Source organism: Anopheles arabiensis, chromosome 2 (genome assembly GCF_016920715.1).
Source record: "Anopheles arabiensis isolate DONGOLA chromosome 2, AaraD3, whole genome shotgun sequence".
Taxonomy (NCBI): Eukaryota; Metazoa; Arthropoda; class Insecta; order Diptera; family Culicidae; genus Anopheles; species Anopheles arabiensis.
In genome coordinates this window covers 29,356,507-29,376,476 of record NC_053517.1, presented here as the reverse complement: position 1 = coordinate 29,376,476, position 19,970 = coordinate 29,356,507, and the positions used below count along the sequence as shown (strand labels likewise).

The 19,970-nt window shown below is 45.9% G+C and overlaps 1 protein-coding gene across 4 annotated transcripts in view; it reads left to right on the top strand.

Annotated features, from left to right (window-relative positions):
* Positions 1 to 19,970, top strand: part of LOC120898356 (high affinity cGMP-specific 3',5'-cyclic phosphodiesterase 9A) — a 118,220-nt gene that overhangs the window by 2,964 nt on the left and 95,286 nt on the right. The gene's annotated exons all lie outside the window — the stretch shown is intronic.

Genomic DNA, 19,970 nt, shown 5'->3' with positions numbered 1-19,970 from the left:
GTTTTTGATTGGTTGGTAGTTTGGCGATACCAAGCGGTTAAGATCTGTTCTGGATCATAGAGTTATGAGTGAAAGAGATCTGACGACGACCATTGAGCAAAGAGGCTGTGTTCTGTAGTATTTCTTTCAGTGATTTCCTCTGTAAGTCTACAATAAGCCAAAAAGTGACGTATACAGCCATGATTTTCATTGATAATTAGATAAAAGGGCATTTGCCTGCCTATCTTTCACCAATGGGTCGTGAGAGGATCTGTTATCCATCACCACTACCCAACAAGGAGAGCTAACGCGCACCGGACCTCGGAACTAAGCCAGGACACTTGTTGTTTCATAAAGGAATGCAGTTTTACAACAGAATGCCTAGAGAGGCAAACGGTAGTGGTTCATTATCTGAGTTTCGAAAGAAAGTGATGGTTAGAAGTAGAGTTGCCTAAATGGTTTGTTATCTGTCAACTACGATGATGATAATTTTGCTTTCCATAAAAACAAAGAAAATATAATGTGACTACATTGAATTGAGACGCGAAATGTAGACTTTGGAAATCAGGGTTGGGCGTCAACAGGCGAGCAACCCTATGCACGTGTTTTGTGATTGATTTCTCTGACATCTACTCGACAGCAAATTGCAGCAACGATTAAATTACCCCAAGATACATCGAACCTCTCAATATTATCCAAAGGTCAGAGGTGGGTCATCCACATCAGCATCATCATTATTCTACAGCCATACTTATTTGGCTAAACTCGATCGTCTTAAACCTTGTCATACCAGTTAGAAGCGTTCCGTTCGATAAGACACCGCTATCACCTGTGCATGCTTTTGTGCTGCATCATCGCAGTGAAGGAAATGCGATGATCTCGTGATCAGTCAGCATTTCCTTCAGAAGCAGAAGGGGTTAGCCAAATGCCAAACGATGCTTTGATAAGAGCAACCTTTCCATCTCGTTTACTCCTACTTTACTTTGCCGCATCGTGTCGTGCTAAAGAGAACCGTCCACGTCTCTCAGGTCGTCAGGAGCTCCAATCCCGTTACCGTTCGATCTTCAGGATTGGGGCGGCGGGATACGGAGAAGCTATTCCCTGTCCGCTCGCAGTACAATCGCGCCAAGGTCAGTAAATTTGACATTAACCTCTTGCTGCTGCTGCTGCTGCTGCTGCTGATAATCGAAACTTGGGGACGCCTTGGGAGGAGCAGCAAGTATTGGAAGTAATGTACTCTTCGAGGTCTATTACCGCGGCATCATCTCGATCGTTGATAAACATTACGCCCAAATAATCAGCAAAAATGAGTAAACCATTTGCCTTTCGCAGATTTTGCACAACTATCTGTGGTAAGGGTTTTGCATTTTGTTTGTTTTTTTGTGTGATCTTTAATATATTGTCAGAAAGAAAGGGACACATGAACGGGTCAAAGGTTATATGGCAAAGCATCCGCTTATTAAATGCACCATCTTTATCACGGCCCCGTAGTAAAGTTTGGTCCACATGGAGTTTAGAGGCCGGTGGGTGGCGATAGAAGTGTGGAAGACGTTGAATTGAAATAATGGCCAAAAAGACCGAACCTACTCGGGGGTCGGGGAGTGAGAGGATGTGTTTCTCATGCTTTGTGAGCTGCACCGGAAGTGGTTAGTTAGATGTTAGGTCGGCGATAATAATCGGGGTGGTAGTGGTGCCTTTCGAAGGCATGTCTCATGGGTTCCCCGATGGAAGTGAAGCGCTTTGTGTCACTGCTTCGCACAAAATACGCTTAAACTGTGCCCTACATGTATGTGTAAGTCATTGTAGAAAGCCTTACTAGAAAGGGATTAGTGTTTGGCGATAAAGCCATCATCAAAAAGATTGTGTACTACAAGTATTAGACACAGCAGAAAACCGAATCTAATAGTCGTGTAGGAGGGAAATGTTGAATCAGAAATTGTTCACACCTTTTTGCTGTTGTTGTGCAAATTGTGAGGGGGGATCTTACTGACTCTGAAAACGACACTGGCGATGGTTTGTGCATTTCATTAGCGAAGGCGTATTTTTGGACGGCGTGTGTTGAGTGCTGCTGGGGGGAATGCTTGGTGTTGATACGCACGACAGGCATTGTATTAAAATAGCTCTGTGAGGTTAAAATTGAGATGACAAAAAAAAATGAGTCAAAATTTTGGACTCAATTTTCTCGTCAGCCGTTTTCGAAGCTCCGATCACACAGCACTTTGCGAAACTCTGCCTGCGCAGCACCCTCCGATATTTATTGCACCTGCGTGAAAAGGGTAAATCCAAACGAAGAAAGCGAATGCGAACGTTCGTAACGAGCAGCTCATTTCTTACCGGGGGGAGCCGACTCCCCCCACGATGCCGTGTGCTAATGAATTTAAATAAACGGTCCTCCCCCCATCCACCCACCACCACCACCACCACCAGCACCACCCGGGGTCCAACTGATCGGGGCGCGAGACACAATTTGTTGTTGTTTGCGGCTGTGACAAGATTTGTTCGTCAGCGTCTTGGCGGCCCAGTTTCGGTTTTATGGTTTCAGTTACACACCGTGCCTCTGTCTGCCGTTGCTGCTCGTTTAATGATGTATGCAGGCAAAGGATTTAAAACAATTGTATGCATATGTATGTATGTCCGCGCACAACCCACGCTGCGAACCTTGGCGTTCGTTGTGCATTTCTACACCGCGACGGCCTTTTCGGTGATGTGTGGGGTGGCTGTACCTTCGAATTTGGAGCTCAAACCAGTGATGCTATTAGTGCGTAATGTGTTTTTTTTTTTAAATTAAGCAAATTGGAAACCCTGCTACCTCTCTTTACCCTCCCTTTTACCGGGTTAATGTGTTTTATATATTTTTGCTTTTTTAATTTAACCTGTTCAAAATCGCACTTCACGCAGTAAGTAGTATCCCATTCTGCAAACACTTAGTGTGCCCCGGATGCAGTGAGCTGAAATTTCCAAACATTTCATCATTTACTCACTCGCGCTCACCACCACCCCCCCTCGATCGCACTTTTCTGCCCTCGATCGCGGTTTCGTCGCGGAATAAACCGAAACGCGTGCACATAAATCAGTCAATTGTGAGTAAATAAATAAATAATTCGTCTAGCTGCGGTGGTGGTGCACCAGAGAGCGCACCCGCGTGTGAGTCTATGCGCACCACCTCCCCCCGTACGCCTACGAAAAACGTCACGATTTACGCAAACGCAATTAAAACGTAAAGTTACTAAGAAAAGAAAAGAAGAGAACATAAAAAACAACACAAGTTCGTAAAGTGTTTTTTTTGGGTGTTACTGAGATACTACTGTTGCGCTTGGGTGTGGTGTCTTGAGTGTCTAACAGAGAGCTGGGTGGGCTTTTTGCATTGGAGGTGTAAGATTGGTATTCACTTCCTGCTTAAGAATGTCACAAATACAGAGCATTTTATCCTTAGAGGTGAATATGGGTATTTTTTGGGGCGAAAAAGCAAATACACCAACACAACGCATGTCGGTTATTGGCTTATCATTTTCTTGACGGCAATAGCTCATACTCTCCAGAAGACCGCCTTTTCTTAGCATAGCAGCAGCAGTGTGTGGTGGAAGTACGGCAACTAGAATCGTACCACCGATAAGCGCGTGTTAGAACATGAAACCAAAAACACATGCATGTGCGTATATATCATAAAAATAGCATATCTTTTACAGCTCATGCACAGCTGCTCGGACCTCCTTTCGTACCCTTCTTCTTTTGCTCGTGATAATGGAGAGGCATGCATAGTTCTCATCGCATCAAGCAGCGGTCATTCATTCAGCTTCTGATGTGTGGTGCTTCACAACATGAACCGTTCAGAACTTGATGTTCCGTTTGTTGTCGCCATTGCGTTATGGTGTGTATTTGTCCAACATCGAATGTTTGCTATTCCGGTTAGTATGTACACCGAGAGTATAGTCACGCACATTGTACGACGCTCTTGGGTCCGATTTCATAAAGATGTTGCAAAACGTCGTGTATCGCGGAGTTGCTTTTCAGTTTCACACTGTTGGTGAAACATATGAAGTAATGTATTTAGTACGGTAAGCCGACTTATCTTTTGCTTAAAACATGAATGAGTTTTCGGCTGACTGATAATTTCTTGCCAAGTGATTTCCTTTAAAATGTAATTATTGAAGCACACTTGCGAAAATAAATCCATGCGAGCTGCCTTTCGTCATTTATCTGTCATTTATCATGTGTAGGCATGTTTTTAAGACAAAATTGTTGGAGGTAGAGCTTTTGCATCATGCTGATCAAGACATTTTCGATGGGACGCAGCTGGAGGATGTTGGACTGGTTCGCGTACTAAGGTGTCATATCGAAATTGAGGCGAAATTCGCTTGAAATGGTCGCATTGAGGTTTGGCGTCATTGCTTGCCGATGCAAAGCTTGTGGACGCGATTTCTGCTTCCTGATATTATTGTTTATGTTTCCCAGGTACTATTTCACTGTTTGGCCGGTTGCATCGATCTCTTAATTTGCTGCTTCAGGAACCTCAAGTTGCTGAGGGTCATCGGCGATTCGTCACCGGACTTTCTTTCGATCAGTGATGTGTTCTGTGGAGCGTACCCACGGCTCCGATCTGACTCCGACTATTGTTCGTCCGATTCTGACTCCGGCAATATGGTTACACATAGTTCCGTCCGGAGTCGGAGTCGTCCGTAGTCGAATATACAATCCATTGTTTCGTAGGTTGCCTCCGGGCGATTTCCACTCCAGGCGATTGTGGATGACGCCGGGCGATTCTGGACGGCTCCAGTCGATTCCGAACGACTCCGTATTATGCTGGGCGTACCTACCTTCCGGATTCGGTTCCGAAATTATATCGGAGTTGGATCAAAATTGACTCCGGATTTTTGACAGCTTTCTCGATTAAAACTTTCGATGCCGTTCTTTGATCGCGCACGCTCCTGAACGAAGTTGCTATTATTGAAAGTGCAATTAACGTTTCGTTAGTGCGGGTTAAGATGAACCCATCGAACATCGTCAATTTTTGTTCTTCGGAGTGTTTTATATTGATGATATTTTGTATTCAAGCTGAAATGTTACAAACAAACTTTTTTTGAAGACTATTTTACTAAATGTTGTATTTTATTTGAGAGTTTTAATCGGAATGCCCTCATTACGATAGTACCTGCTTTTTTGCTTCAATAAATTTCATTTAGCATGTATCTGAGATTAAAAACTGCTTTCACACATGTATTTATTTTACAATTCCATGTGCAAGCTTCTGTTCTGCTTTGGAATATGATAATTACTTATAAAATTTATTCGATTTGCAGAAATTTTAATAATAAAAAAAAAATCCAACACAGTTTATTACGAAATCAAATGAGCTGTATTTTTAGAACTGCATCGGGGTGTGTACGTACCACCAGCGAAGGGACGCGCGTGAAAAACACCGCAAGTGGTGTTGTGTGCTGTATTGGATTACATGTACCGTTTCGCCGCCTGGCTAGACCTAGACCCGAGTGTTCCGTATGGGTTTGCCCTTACCGTCGTAACGGTCCAGAGCTGCCCTTTCCTGATTTTGTTGCTGACTGGCGCACCATTGCTCGACGCATCTTTTTGATTGATCGACCAACCACCACCACATACCTCCAACATGTCGCATGCCCCAGACCCGAACGGTGGGCAACACAGGTGGAAAACACTACCTCCCATCAAACACCACCACCCCCACCCGGGCGGAAAGGGGGAGTTGGGTCTATTGCAATGCTCTTCTTCATCGGCGAACGATCGATCGGCGATCTTGTACGCGATCGTGCCGGAGGATGGAACCAGGAGAACGGGTTGTTGTGTTTCTTCTTCCAAAGGGTTTTGGCATGCTGTGTGTGTACGTGGTGGTGCTCTTGTTTTTTTTTGTTAGTTGTAAAGCAACCCTCTCCAACAGCCGCCAGCCAGTGCTTGGCAGCGTCTTCGCGGAATTTTTCACTCTGGTCATCGCGTCGCCGTCATGTCGCGTCATCCTGCCGTTGGAATGTGCCTCTCCTTCCCCCCCCACCCCCATCACCCACCTTCCTGGAGGCATGCAGCCGGCGGGTGTCATGCGGGTTGGAGCCGTGGGATGATGGGATGTCAGATTTTTGCATGTTCCTCTATTCCCTTTCGACCGGTGTAGGCCCCTCGGGAAGGGAGTGTTCGACCTGTTCGGGAAAGTAGTTTACAGTGGAGAGCCAACGAACAGCCGGCACGAATGCAATTAATGAAAAAAATAGTAGTTTGGAGTGAAAACGGAGTAGACTTTTTATCAACATAAAACCGTTTGTTTTAATAAATTTCCGTTGTGGGATGGTTGCGGTGTTACTTGTCACGGTAGAATTCGTTAGACATTGTATCGCAACCTGGTAAAAATAAGTTCAGAACTGTTGTGAGTGGTATCCAGTGGTAAACAGACGGGTACAAAAATAGCTCAAGCAGCTGGACAAATACGGCGATCGAGCCGAGACACGGCAGTGGCAGCACACCAGACTTGGCCAAAAATTCCGCAAAACTAGTCCAGCAAACCCGAGTTATCAAAAGGAGGGGAAATATATTGTTGAAATGACCTATCGATTATAAAATACAAAAATGTCTGAATTTGAATGATTATAGCACCATTTACACAAAATTTCTACCATCTTCGCATGGTAGAGAAATGGCGGTTTGTTATGCGTGTCTTCTGCACGCGCTTTTTCTACCGCAACACCAACAAGCAAACAAACAGAGGAAACAAGAAAGAACTAAACAAGTTCCTCTCTGCCCACTTCGACCGCTACCGGTCCGCACTTCCCTTGGACGGGCAGTTCCTCTCTCCCTCTAGCGTTCATTCCTGGTGTGCCGCGTGTGCCTTTTTAATCGCCGCGCCACAGAAACACGCCGCTTGTCTAAAACCCCGCCCGGCTCTCGACACCCGATCCTGCCGAACCGAAGGTCGTTTACATGGCCTTCACATTGGCACAGAGCGGGACCTGGACACGACAGCTTCAGCAGCGGGGCTCCAGTTGAGGTCGCCGAGCGCGTCGGGATAGTGGAGGGCAGCAATCGCGAGAGACAGTAGGCGCATGGAATCTGGTTTACGGAGGAGGAGGAACGGTCGATGAGGGTTTTTTTTTCTCTCCTGCATTATGATCATCGTTTCCTCTCGTGCTTGCGTTTCGTTTTCCACTCCTTTTGCTATTTTCGTTTCGGCTCTCTCTCTCTCTGGATTCATGCTTGTGATGACGTAGGATCACAATGATCGTGGGGATGGGAAGTGTAGCGTATGTTTGCAGAGACGAGATCAAGATCTGCAACCGATCTTGATGTGGTGGTTGCGCGTGCGGAGAGCAAAGTTCTGACGTAAAGACAACCTTCTTGCAAGCAAGCGCTTGTCCATGGGGCAAACATCCTCCGCACACGTTGAAGACACACTCGGCCTGGGACACCCGGGCCTATCTTAATCGAATATTAATGTCCCTTTAACTGGACCCGTTAGCCGCTACCGCAACGGGGCGGGCCATAGACGCAATGGACAGACCCAGCGTTACACTGCTTGCGGTCACGTTCGCATTACAGCGCGCCCTGCGGGCTCTCTGTGCTTCTTTGTATTCTATCCAGTGGCGGGTGAATGTGGTTCCTGGAATTATGCTAATCGGAATCTGGGGGAGGGTGGGGAAGTTCGTATGCATGCATCTCGGAGTGTTAAAGGTTGTAAACATATCATTAAGTTTCGATTAATGTCGCGCCAGTTGGTGTGTGCCCCCGCCTGTAAGTGCCTGTTTGTGGCTTAGGCTCTGGCATTGCTCAAACTTGTGCACGCCTTTTCCAATGCAACGGTAGGAGACAGCGCGCAATCAATTAAAAATGGTTTCATCCGCTGCTTTATGCGCTTTTTTATGAATTAAACATTCATCGCATCCATTGCATCGTACTACTGCTGGAGGGTATGCGATGTAGTATTCCTTTCCTCTGCACAGCAAACAGCTCAGCTTTCCTGCCTGCTTGAGGGTTCTGTTCTGTTATGCTTCCATGTAGACCTGTGCTAGAGAATGTAGCGCAAGGTGCATAACATTTTTGTATACAGAGTGTTCAAAGATGGTTATTTCTTATTGTTTATATTCTTTCTCTTGTTGAACAACATTTTCAGCGGCACCATGCTTATGACCATGTTCTAACCTTTGGCGTTTCCGACCGGACACTTCTGTGAAAGGAGAACCGGCTGAGTGGTAGTGCCCGTTAAAATGAGCTGTGTAAGCTAGTTACTGGAGAGAAACAAAAGTAGAACTTTCTTCCTCAAAGTGTCTGAGCAGCAACTTTAAGCTGTTTGAATTGAATCAAGAAAATGCATGGAAAATCAAACGACACACTACACACAGAGTACGCTGTGAGAGGGAAATTTGCTGGGGAAATCGTAACCGGCACAAAGGCAGATTGGAGTATCAGTTCAATCGAAACTCTCATATTGCTATTATTTCTGTAATCCGTCCCTATTGATGGGACTTTGTGTGCAAATGTGTGTATCTGTGTGAGACTTCCATATGTGCCACATCTCTCTGTACGGGCTATGGCTTGGATTGGGTGTTGTGTACGCTTCCCTTGGGCAATCGGTTGAAAGTGGTACCGCAAGCACACACACACACAATTCACTTCGCATTTTCCACCTCACCAGACGGACAGGGAGTATGCCTTTTGCTCCATTGGATTTCTGATTGTCGAGATCACAGGTGTCACATTTCCGGCATGTTGCACTGATGTAAGCCGCCGTACAGCCGCCGTACGTCAAACCGTACCGCTATCGATCGGGTTTTGTCTTCAGTCGTGTGCTACACGTGTGTATCGCTGATGGGCGTCGGGTAAATTGTTAGGCATCACTACAATGTACGTACGTTCATTCGGAACTGTAACGCAAATAGCATGATCATTGCGTTTGTGCTTTATTGGAAGTGTTACTGGTCTGTTGGTCTGTGGTCTTTTCTAACAAATGCAATAACTACATTTGATTGATGGTTAGGCACTTTCTCGGGAAATTTACTTACCCTTCGGCACTAAAAGCCACAGATTTGATGTTTGTAGTAAGTATGGTTGATGGCGGTAAACGTTCCTAACAACAGAAGCAACTCATCATTAATCAAATCGCATTTATGCATCGTAACTGATGCAGGTCTTGTGCTCTAAAGATGACTGTGTTCGCTACATTGCAGTACTGTAATGCCAACTTGACCGTACATTCTCTTCGTTGCGATGCTATTGGAAGATGCGTTGGTGGGTAGGATTCCTCCCCTCATAAGAAGTTGCATATTTTTTCGCACCACAACCACACTCATTCTGCAGCGTGAGCGCTGAAAGAAGCGTATTGCCAAGTTTTTTTTGGCGTTTATTTACCTCCATTGCTCGATCAGCTGCAACGGTGTGGAGCGAATGCCAGTTCGCCAGGTGATGAGGGCGATGATGTCTTAGTTTTTTTTCCTCCAATTTTTCCGTACTTTGCTGCACATACCAAGAATGGATCCCGTTGTGCTATGTGATTAAATGTGCTCGTGTGTGTATGTATGTGTGTGCCATTAATTCTATTGTGATTAATGATTTCATCAGTAGCCTACTCGCTAGCGTAAACCGTGTACCAAACAACGGGCGAGAGACGTACCTTAGCTTGTACATGCACACGCGGGGTCGCTTAGGTATCCCCATGGGGGAGGGGGTTTGTTTATCCAGCACCCGGCGGCGTCGGCGGCGGCAGCACACCAGCCCAGGTTGTTGATGGGGCAAGCAAGGTTTTGCTTTATTTGATTTTCGTTGGCCGAAAACAAGCATGTGTTGGGCAGGAAAACCTGGGCCCCGAAGTTAGTGCGAGTGTGCACGCAAACGCGGTTCAGGAAATAATGCTTTGCGGGGGGAAGGTATGGCTTGGGAGCCAAGATTAGGGGAAATGATGTCCAATTATTTGCAGTCGTTTGCTGGACGTCGAATTTAGTTACGCCGCCTGTACGAGATATCAGATTTCGATTTGGTTAAAGCTAAAGCGTTCATTTTGTGCCATTTATTGGTGATTAGTTGGGTTCGCTTGTTATGGTATGGTTTAGGAGCGGAAAGGAAAGCAATAGCTGTAGCTTTTAGGTTTGTTGGATTAAATATAATTAAATTATTATTATTATTATTATTATTATTTATTCCGAAAGTTATCCAGCTGGCATAAGCTTACATAACATACTTATTTCTATAGTTAATGCTAAAGAGCAGTGCTAACAAAAACGCATCAAAAAACATAACAAGTTTAACTGTCAATCAACCAAATTAAAATAAAAAAACAACATAAACTGTGGAAGCGTCATATTAAGCTATGTAAAAAGGTCCGTAAATTGTTTAAGTTTGAGTTCAAGTCGACATTGTTTCCTAGCGAGTTATAGGCACATATCATTTTTAATAAAGGATCGTTAGATCCAAAATTAGTCGATCTGAATTCTATGTTAAATAATGTCCTGGTTCTTAACATTCTACTGGGGGCCTGAAAGTTCAATTTACTCAGAATTGACGGGGCGTCTAAAGATCCGCTAACAAGTTTGTGTATAAATAAGCACTGTGCCGTCTTTCTTCTATGTTGCAGAGGTTCTAGTCCAAATAACAGGCACCTTGTACGGTAAGAGGGACAAACAGAATTACGAGACCACGGGAGACGGTAAAACAATGAACGAGTGAGCTTACGTTGAACCGATTCTAGCCTATCTATTAAATATTGCTGTGTCGGAGTCCAAATAATACTAGCGAATTCTAAGGTAGGACGGACAATTGCACAATACAGAGCTTTTATACTGAATGGATCTTTGAAGTCTTTCGCAACACGCAAAATGAATCCTAACAAACGGAAGGCTTTTGAAAGTATTGCTTCATAGTGGTTCTGTAACGTTAGTCTGCTATCTAAATGAACGCCTAAATCGCGAATCACATTTTTACGCGGCACTGATCTATCATCAATTTTATAATCGTTAACAATGGGGGTTCTTTTTCTAGTGTAGGATATAACTATATTGGATATATAGGATATATAAATAATATATTGGAGTTATATTGCATACGGTTGTCGTGCATTGAGTCCTCCCAACTCCTTGTACCAAGAGACAGGAAACTGTTTTTCAAGATTGTTGTCATTGGCAGAGTTTGATAAGCTCTTTAAAGTCGCTGTAACATAATTGATGTAATTTCAATGATTCCATTTTAAATGTTATTGTTTATGGTTATGATAGTATGTCGGAAATTGTGTGAGTAATTTAGAGCAACAACAAAAAATGTTACACTGAAAGAAGTCCCCTTAAGCTAACCGATAGTTCATTAACTAATTAACATAATCAATTTTGCAGCAGACACCTTCACTTCGACAGCGTTTTGTGTTACACAATTACCTTTCCTGAGTAATTAATTTAAACGTCCACTTTACCGTCTGTGTTTTAACGGCACAGTGCCAGCAGTACATTGTATCGGGCTAAACCAAACAGTTTGTCCAGCTGTTTTATGTGAGCCGCTAATTATGACAGTTGCATAATGCATTTGGACGGTGGCCCTCTGCACAGGGCGCACATAAGCCGCATTTGCGTCATATTTTTACAAGAATCCTGCTCCTGTTTGTGCGATCCGTACAAACGCTGCGGTGTGGCAAACGTTTCTCGACGTGTTACGGATTGTATGCAGAAACCGGTCCAATTTGGTCGACCGCCTTGAGTTTGTGTGTGTGTGTGTGTGTTCCGTCACAATCATGCTGTAATAAGGATGCATCGTCGAGTTTGTGTTGGACGAGGTTCAAGGTGCGTCCCACGTCTGCAGCAGCACCGTGCGCGCGGTTGGTAGAAAGTTAGAGCCACGGAGGATGGGAATTGAAAAACAACTAGCCAATATCCTATTCCTCTACACGTTACCCGGTGACGTGTGCGGCGAAAAGGGTTCGGGTGGGGAAAAGGCCAATAAATTTTCCCCTACCAAAACACAGCGTCCTCTGCCGTGTCCCGTCCATGCCTTCACTCACCCAGCCGGCGTGTGCTGCTCGCTTGGTTTCTCTTTTCCATCTCATTGCGCGCGAAATTTGCGCGCCAGAATGGAAAAGGGGAAGCGAATGCCGCTTCCACCGCATCATCCATTGCTACCGGGTCGAGGCGAAGGTTTTTAACTTCCAATCCATCCACGACTGATGCTTCTGCCGCTGAAGGTAGAATGGTAGCGGAAGGTCTGAAGGTAGCGGACAGCGTGGGGTGTACAGTAGCCAAAGGTGAATCGACCTCGTGTCAACGGTTTTGACGGTTCCGTGCCGTGCCGTGGGGGGATCCGCGCCGTGCACGTTTTGGATCCGGGTGAGAATATTAGATGAGCCGCGATGAGCTGTGTGTGTGTGGCGTCAAGCAACACCCTCAGCACCACCCCGGGTTGACGGGTCGAGGATGATAAATAGGACTTTTGCCTACTTCTGTGCCAATGTGCGATGGGGGTGCAGGTGGAGCAGGGCTTGCCATTGCCGCCGTCCCGAGAAGATGACATGACGGATGTGGAGCCAGCCAGTAGCAGAACCGACAGGCTTTGCCGCGGTACGTTCCGCTGGTTTAAAATGCAGTTTCCAACAACAGCTGCGCCAACGGTCGCACTGGTGTCATGTTTCGCCCGATACGATCACGATCGATCGTACCGTGAGGAGGTGTTATGACTTAGGGTGTGGAATGGTGGTGTGCTCTTTGGAGCGTACCCATGACTTGGATCCAATTCCGGCTGTTGTTTGTCCGATTCTGACTCCGGAAAAATCGGAACCACTAGTTTCACTCCGAGTTGTCCGGAGTTGGCTGAAGACGGCTGTTGCAATGTGTTTGTGATAAGGCATTTCATTGCATGGTGTTTTTTTACTGTTTTGCTTTGCGTGTGCACTTCTTAAACTGGCATTTTTTTCTAAGAATGTTCGGTTTTAGTCGACTGGAGTCAGTGAGAGTCGGAGTCGGAGATTAAATACCTGATTACAAGACTCTGGATGACCCTGACTCCGGACAATTCCAAACTGCGGTCAACTCCGATTCCGGACGACTCCTACTCCGGATGACTCGGGACGACCCTAGACGACTTCGAAAGACTTCGATTCCGGGCAACTCAGGTCGACTGCCGACTCCGACTCCAGGCGACTCCGGCCGACTCCAGATGACTCCGGACATTGCTGGACGACTTCAGGTGACTCCGGACGACTTCGGACGACTCCGGACAACTCCGGGCGCTTCCGGACGACTTCAGACCTTAGACTTCAGACTTCTTCCAAACGGCTACGGTGGCTGGGAAGACCTACCTTCCGGAGTCAGTTTCGAAATTTTCCGAGTCGAATCGGAATCGGATGATGGCCGGAGTCGGTTCCGAAATTTTCCGAGTCGAATCGGAGTCGGCTTCGGATTTTCGCCAACTATACCCATCACTAGTGAGGGAAGAAGGAGGTTCAGAAAAGTCGATAGAATACAACCAACGATTTGTGCGCGGTTGTGTAGTTTCATTTCTTTGGGTTTGTGAAAATGATGCTCAACAACAACAGGCACCTTGTTTTGCGCGTTGTTTTCGACATTCCACGGCGAGCTTTCCATGATCGATTGGCTTGTAAAGCGGGCCACTCAGAAACAATACCTCAACGTCTAATGGTATTAAATTTATGGCATTATTTATACGCACAGTCGATTGAACATGCCCTTTTGCAGCGGTTCCAGATAACATCGCGCCGAAGGGTCGCCGGGAATGGTGATGGGAGACCCTTTTTTCAATTAAACTTTAGATGACATTCTGGTGAAGGTGTGTTGTGCACTTTTTGACGCCGTGTTATTTGTCGGCCTTTGCAGCGGTGGTGGTGAAGCTCGGATTAGTGTGATGACGTTGTCCGAAGTTGTCGTTTATCTCCCGCTCGCTTACATAACCATGCTTTGTGTGTGCCATCCCTCGCGTGTACCGTGTGTTTTGCATCGGCGCGGACCGCGCACATATTAGCATACGTGCAAATATGCATGAGTGTGTACCGTTTTGCCCTCCGTGTCCGCGCTGGCCAAGACAGAAAAGGGAACCGATCGTGTTGGAGGGATTCCCCCGGGTGGGGTGGTTTGGCTGTGGATAACAAAGGGGTCGCATCAGTCGCACCCAGCTGCAAACTGCTTGGGGATTTGGTGCAGAGCTTGAGGCGTTGGAGATATTTGCAAACTTTGTCACCGTCCGTCACTGTGTCCGAGGTGCTTAAGAAGCTGTGCCGGTGCCCTTTTGAGCGCTGGACTTTGCAATGATGGTTGTGAATTGTTTGTGGATGAAAATTGTGATTGCTCAGCCAATGGCAAATAGTGCCGCAGCGTGGTGCAGGCATAGATGCATCCCATATCGAGACGGTGTCGCTTAGATGGAGGTGTGATGATGGCCACAGCATGCCTGAATGTGTTGAGTTGACCGCTTGGGAACATTTGATTTAACGTCTATGCATTATTGCGTACGACTCTTTCAACCACCGTCTTTTACTCCCAATGGCTTTAAACAGCTCTAACGTCATAGGCATATAACAGTTGCATAACTTCAGGCGCAATGACTTCAACCGTCCTGCATCGGTTGCATGCAGAGTATCTTCCTTTTAGATTGCCGACAGAACACAATTTTGGAAGAATACACCCCCTATTTAGGTCCAATCGACCTCTCTCTCTCTCTCTCTCTGATATGTTGTGCGCAAAACCAAAGCTAATGAGGGATGGAGGAGAATAATCTATGTGTATATACTACACCGTACTGTTGCCCCTTTTCAGCACGACTTCGTAACACCGGACTAGCTGCTCTCGATTGGTATGTTGGTTTTAATTAATTGGGAAAATTTCTTAATTTAATCAACCATCCGCTTGCGGACGTGTTTGCCAGTGGCGTGCCGAATGTGCCACTCCTCCCCCCTGTCCTTGATTGTCCTACATCGGTACCGCAGCGAACAGATCCTTCTTGCCAAACGCGCACACATACGGAGCTACAGTCTGCAACCGTACAATGTGAAGCAGACCATTTCCGCTCCGTTCAAAGAAAAGCTCATTCCGGTGTGTTCCGGTTTTGTTGGTTTTGTGTAATGCTGCAACGTCTTTTGCTACCTGGGTCCTTTGCCGGGGTCCATCCACCGCATAGTCGGTTCGGGTTTTAGCATTGCCAAAGACGTTACCATTCCAAGAAGCAGCAGCCCACTTTTGTACCTATTCAGGGGGGAGGGAGGGAGCACAAAACCGTGTACCTTTTCGAAGGCAACAGACAAAATGCGTTCGGTGACAGTGGCGGTGTCGCTGTGTATACCTAGGCAGCAAATCCGTCCCAAAACACCAACACCCAAATCCCCTCACGGTTGGGCCCTCCGCATCCGCTGTCGTGTCCAATGCAAAGAGAGCGGTTTGAGGCAGAAAAGCCAATGATTTGGTACATTCTCGAATGGCGGTTCGGTGCAACCGTGTCGGGCAAAGGCGTGTAACGTAGCAGCTTGTGGATCGTTCTTGTCCGGCAACGGAAAAGCGTTGATGGACAGGGGGTGTTTATTTACTAAGATGCACTTCCGGTGCATCGCAGTGGATGGAAATTCAACCCTCCTCCCCCCCCCCCTCCACCTCTCGCCCAAGCCCAGAAATAGAAGCCATCACTTCCATTCGTCGGGCTTCCTGCCGGGCGCGTCCCGCCGAGCGCGCGTTGGCAGCCATTCGGTAAAGAGCTTCCGTTCCGGTGAAGCTTTAAGCGGAGCAAAATATTCAATAGATATTGTGCTCGCCTTGCATGATGGTGCTGCTGCTGCCGCTTTCTGTTGAGAGGGAAGACATCAAATTGCAGGTGAGGTGGAGGGAGCGTTTTGGGTGAGAAGAAGGGACACGGGCATGCATGGCGGGTGGTGGTGGTGTTTTATAATATTTTATTTAATCAGTGCACCCGTCCGGGCTCAGCTTGCATGGCGGGTACTATTATGGGTGTGGGCATCGTTGGTCGGTGTGTGTGGTGCTTTTTTGTTTGTTTGCTGGTTGCATGTGAAAAATATATTAGCATGTGATCGTAAATTTGCTTTTCAATCTGCAGCAGGAAACATAATTTGAGAAGCTTTTAGCAGGATCGGCAGGACGTGGGAAGCATAAAGCAGAGCAGCGTCTGTTGAATGAAGTATGAGTTGTTAAAGGTGCATAAAAAGGGCGTGTGCGGCATTGTTTAAAGCAATGTGGACGCCATGGCGGTGATAGAATCAACAGTGATTTTATGAAGTGTAGAATGATCGATTGTTTACATGCAGCGAATCTTATAAACGGAAGCACAACTACATAAGTTATCAGACATGGCGTATCAACTGGTGTCAATGTAGAGAAGAGTGAACTAAAAGGTTGTCTTTAATTTTGGAATTATTCAAACGTTAGCTTATGGTGGATGATTTCGGTTGATCGTTCAATAAACAAACCCCTTTTGTTTTTGGTTACATGTTTGGTATATGCTTATACATTTATTAATACCATACAGCCTGTAGATAAAATTCAGACGACTCACAAGGTCCGCCTGGCTATAATTTAAAAGTGCTTATCCATCTTAAACTTTGCACTGCATTAAAAGCCCATTATTGCACCGTAATGCAACCGCTACATTACTCTGCTCTCCGTTGGTATCCACGGAAGCCTGGTAAAACGGGATACCAACTGGCGAGAAGCTAAGTAAGTTTACTCCGGCAATAGTTTATTCGTTTTTGCTCCTTAGTAAAGACACTAGACGGCACTGGTTGGCATCGGTAGTTTATAATGGGACAGAGCAGAGGATGCGTATACCGTCGTCATTGGATGCGCTTCCCACCTCATCGCCCACTGTCATTAATCTGGGCAATCATTGCTCCGTGTCTTCGTAGCATTTGAAGACTGCACGGTATTGCAATGAGTGGGTAATTCCCCTGCAATTCTATTATCTACATTTTATTCCCTTTTCACTGTTTGTTTCTCAAATGACCGTTGGTATTTGTGTGTGTGTGTGGGCGATTTTTCAATTGTTTGTCTCGAGGTAGGTGGATTAAAGCATTACAATAACCAAAGACAAAGCTTTCGTGTAAGTTCCATTAGAAACTTTCGCTGTACGAATGATAAAGCAAGTAGTATAGACAAAGCCAAATAGAGAAAGAACAGAGGCTTCTTAGGCTAAAACATGCTCCAGGCGTTTTACAGCAGAAAATACAAATGCAAGAAAATTTAGAAAAAGTGTAATATGTACATGCTTGCTGCAATCAACGTTCGTTGTTGCAACGGTTCGATGTTTACAGCTCAATTGGAAAGTGTCCACGACGTCCACAGGATACAGTGGCTTGCCAACCGCACCATGCCCCACCGGTAGATAAGGGATGTAGTGCTGCCGCTATCCCATTGCAACCAATGAAAAGGAAGGCACAAGTAGCGCTGGGAATAAAATAAACCACTTCGACCTCCTCCCGGGAGGGAAGATTGTTATTCCGAGTGTAACTTAATTATCGGTCGTCATTGTGCCCACGCGTTCGATATGCGCTTGGGTGGTGTATCGGGTCAGTGGTAAAGTCGCCGCCCCGGATATCCGGGCACCCGGATTGGGTAGTGGCTAGTGGGGGCTGACTATTTTTTTCCTTTTGTTTTACCTCACGCGAATGTTGCAGTGTACGATAGGGAGAAAATTTTAATTTTAGATGTTGATACCGTTGTCCATTTTTATCTTTTCATCAAAAGTGCTTTGTTTTTCCACTATATTTGCAGTGCTGTTTAGTTAGCTTCGAATCATTTTATAAAGTATCTTTGATTATAAATTTGTTTTCAAATGGAACACAATCGTCATACAGCAAATTCAACTTTCTAATAACAAAACATGAAATCATTTTTCTTGTACGTATTTATCAAACATATTATTATTAGCTTTTCAACATGGAGTGTGGTACTATTTGCACACCTAATTGCCGTGTTCCGAAACCATAGAAACAGTACGGAGTTGTTCGTCGTGTCTGCTGTCCATGCATGTATGTGATGCACACCAGATCCGGTCGGACTGTAGTTAGTGCGATAGGGGCTGTTTCCGGTGCGGCTAAGGAAATGGGCGTGCTGAAATAAATAAGGAATCTGAAACTGCATAAAGTTCACTGTTGCACGCTTTTGCAACTGGGTGTACAAGCTGGTACTATGTTTTTTTTTCAATCATTCCCACCTAATAATATCTCAGTGTTTGTGTTTGCCCGCGTTAAATGATAATTAATTTAATTCTGCATTCATTTGCCATCCCTAAATTGGATGCGAACGACCTCTACTCTGCTGGCGAAGATGCGCAACCGTGGTGGGACTGGTTAGTGGAATTATCAGTGGATAATTTACGTTTTCGACCGCGCACACTCTCCGCTGTCAGTATGTCGCTGATATTATGAGTTACACTTACCCGCCCAATAGGGGTAGTATGGCAAATGTAAGCAGCAAAAGCAATCTCTCACCCACGCGGCAGCAAGCTGGTAACAACTTTAATTACAAGCAATTAAGCACGTTAATGTGCAGTGTGAGCGTAAAATCTGCTGGGCATTGGTGTCGCTCAGCGACTGGCGGCTATGCTGCGCCCCCTCCCCCGGTACTGGACATGATTCGCACACGGAAACAGCGCATTTGAAATCAAAAGTTCATCGCCTACGACGAACCACCAGGCGTCTCCATGGAAAAGGATGTGACGGTGGAAATGTCGAGGTCGGCGTCGTGTAGCTAGCGCAACAAACACGCACCTCCCTGACATGCTGATTTAGCTGTATCCAATGTCTTGGTATTGTTTCGAGTTTGTTTTTTTATATATGTTTTATTTTATCTATTTTTTCCGTTATATCGTGCTTCAATCTGTAACAAAGACAAGGCCAACATAGGATGGGGTGGGTAAAAAATTAAATGCTTTAATAGTTTGGAGGGAGGGGGTTTTAAATGCGATGGGGGATTGGGAGGGAGTGGTCACCACTGGCCCAACGATTAAGGGAGAGGAGGAATAAAATAACAACAACAAAAAAAGGTCAATAAACATCCCATTTCCATCTGTCCCTTTGGCAGCCCAGAATGTCGCAGGGTCGATGTACGGAGCTTGTGGCAGTTGCGAAGGATGGAAGGGGAATGAATCGGCAGGACGGCAAAGCAGTTGAGGCTCACCGAAGTGGACTTTATCCTCCCATTCTCCCAGTTCGTTTGGGGAGGAAGCGAAACAAATGGAAACAAGAATCAGAGAAAGAGAGAAACAGTAGGAAGGCCGTGAAGGGTGTTTAACGCGGCAGCCATATTGTGTCGCGACGCAGTAACGTCATTTGGATCATTTTCTCTTCTGTATGTGTGCGTTGTTGTTGTTGTCGCTGTTAATGTTTGTTGTTACTGTTTGCCGGTGCCCCCCAGTGGGCAGGCAATATGTTAGCTGCTTTACTCTTTTCTGTTTTGGACGCCTCACACACACACACACACACACGTACGCGGAGCTCGCGATACCGCCGGTGGCAGCGACCGGCGGCTCTCGATGGTTGAGCTGCTAAATGATATGCATAAAGCTATCATAATTATGATAACGTTTATGTTTATTTCCACCATCCTTTCCATGACGCCAGGCCTAGTGTGTGTCTGGTGAAATGCTAACACACCGAAAAAACAAAGGCAACCGTGAGCCACGCACAAACGCGATCGGTCCGTCACCCATCCCGGGCCTGCCATAAAGTGCCTGAACTGATGATGTCTTTGTGTATGTGTGTGTTTGTGTGTGGGCTTTTTTTGGTTTCAGTACTCATCCTTTTCTGTGTCTTGTTTCCGTTGGAGGGATGGGCAAAGGGAGTAAAACGACAAAATGCCTGTCGTGTTGGGTTTAGCATTTTTATTCGCGCGTTACCCTTACTCCTCCACACTGGATTTGCACCGCGTCGATTGCGCCTCGTGGTTTATTTTTGTGCGAGTGTGTGTATGTTTGCCGTTGTTGTGCGCACCGGTCAGTGCCGGTTGAGTTCGTGGCCTTTTAATTTTGCAAAGCTTTCTCTTTTTGTTCTCTTCATTCTG